This window comes from Rutidosis leptorrhynchoides, chromosome 2 (assembly GCF_046630445.1).
Source record: "Rutidosis leptorrhynchoides isolate AG116_Rl617_1_P2 chromosome 2, CSIRO_AGI_Rlap_v1, whole genome shotgun sequence".
Taxonomy (NCBI): Eukaryota; Viridiplantae; Streptophyta; class Magnoliopsida; order Asterales; family Asteraceae; genus Rutidosis; species Rutidosis leptorrhynchoides.
Window position 1 is genome coordinate 158,325,470 of NC_092334.1, and position 2,292 is coordinate 158,327,761.

The following is a 2,292-nucleotide window of genomic DNA, read 5'->3' on the forward strand; positions in this document are numbered from 1 at the left end:
AATAGACCACAAGAATTTCATTTCCAGTTCTCATAAATATACGTCCCATGCATAGAGACAAAAATAATCATTCATATGGTGAACACCTGGTAACCGACATTAATTAGATACATATAAGAATATCCCCTATCATTCCGGGATCCTCCTTCGGACATGATATAAATTTCGAAGTACTAAAGCATCCGGTACTTTAGATGGGGTTTGTTAGGCCCAATAGATCTATCTTTAGGATTCGCGTCAATTAGGGTGTCTGTTCCCTAATTCTTAGATTACCAGACTTTAATAAAAAGGGGCATATTCGATTTCGATTATTCAATCATAGAATGTAGTTTCAATTACTTGTGTCTATTTTGTCAAAGAATTATAAAAGCACATGTATTCTCAGTCCCAAAAATATAAAGGGTAAAAAGGCAAATGAAACTCACCATACTGTATTTCGTAGTAAAAATACATATAACGTCATTGAACAAGTGCAAGGTTGGCCTCGGATTCACGAACCTAAATTAATTATATATATTTATGTGTTGGTCAATATTTGTCTAACAAATTAGGTCAAGTCATAGTGTACCACAATCATAATGCTCGAGACTAATATGCAAAAGTCAACAAAAGTAAATTTGACTCAAAATAATTTCCAAAAATCTATACATGATTAATATATAGTTTAAATATCGTCGTTTTATATTTTTAAATATTTTTAAAAGATTTATTAGAGTAAATAATATAATTTATTTATTAATAAATAAAATTTTATATTAAATTTATATAATAAAATATACTTTTATATATATTAAGTAATAAAATTTATAGGGTTCATTTAATATCATAAAGATAATATGATAGGTATTATTAAATAAGTTATTACACGTAGTAAAATATGTTTGTATCACATATTTATTTGATAAAATAATATCTATAATGATAGTAAGTAAAAGTTGTATTATTTTGTAATAATAATTATTATTATAAAAATATCAATATTTATAATTACTAAGATGACATTATGATAAAACGATAATTATAATTATGATAACTTTAATATTTACGATAATTTTTAATATTATCTTTAAAATAATAATTCTATTTAAAATAATAATAATAATGATATTTTATAGTAACAATGATATTTCTATTAAAATGATAATTTTTGTTAAAATGATAGTTTTAATACTAACGATACTTTTAATAATAATAGTAATGATAAAAATAATAAGAACGATAATTTTTTCTAAATCAATATCTTATAATATTTTAATTTCATCATGATACTCTTACTCATTATTTCCTAATCGTTTCATTTAATAGCTTTTAATCGTCTTTTATATCGTGTTCATAATAATGATAATAATAGTAATCAAAATAATTAGGTGTTACAAATATTTGTTTTAATTACACTAATATTAATAATTATCTTAATGATAATATAGTAATAATAATAATAATAACAATAACAATAACCATTTTTAAATAATGATATATATATTAATAATGATAATAATAATAATACTAATAATAATAATAATAATAATAATAATAATAATAATAATAATTGAATAATAATAATAATACTAATTATAACTTTAACGATAATAACGATAGTAATAATAAAAAAATAACAATTTTTAATGATAAATCCCTTTTATTGATAAAGATAATAATAATGATAATAATAAGATAAAACTAGAACGACGATAAAAACGACGATAATAATAATCATTTTTAATAAAAATATCAAAAATTCAATTGATTATAACTTCTAATCCGTTCATCGAAACCATTCGATATCTAAAGGAAAAGTTCTTAATTTTTCGCTAGCTTTCCAAGGACATGCATATCTTATACCTTATCTCAACCGTAAGTGTAACTAATTCAAGATTCAACCTAACCTGTCTAAGGGCAATATCAAAAGTACAAGCATGCATAATCCTAAATACTCGAGCACTAGTCAGGGATACACTATTAGTATGTAAAAGTTAAATTATGAGTACTCACGTATCAATATTGAGATTCAATATTGCAGGAAAGGTACGTAGACGCAACGGAAATGATAAACACTATATTGACCTCATGAGCATACCCATGAACCATATTCAATCACCTCCATAGCTATAACCCATAATTTCCTTAATCCTATCCCACTCGAAAAACAATTTCGAAATCACTCGGACAGCACTCCGTCGTAATATTTTATGTATACTAATAATATCTTGAAATAATATAGAGTAAATATATATATGTAAATCGATTGAGAGAGTTTAGAGAAAAATATTTTCAAGTTTCTATGAAATAATG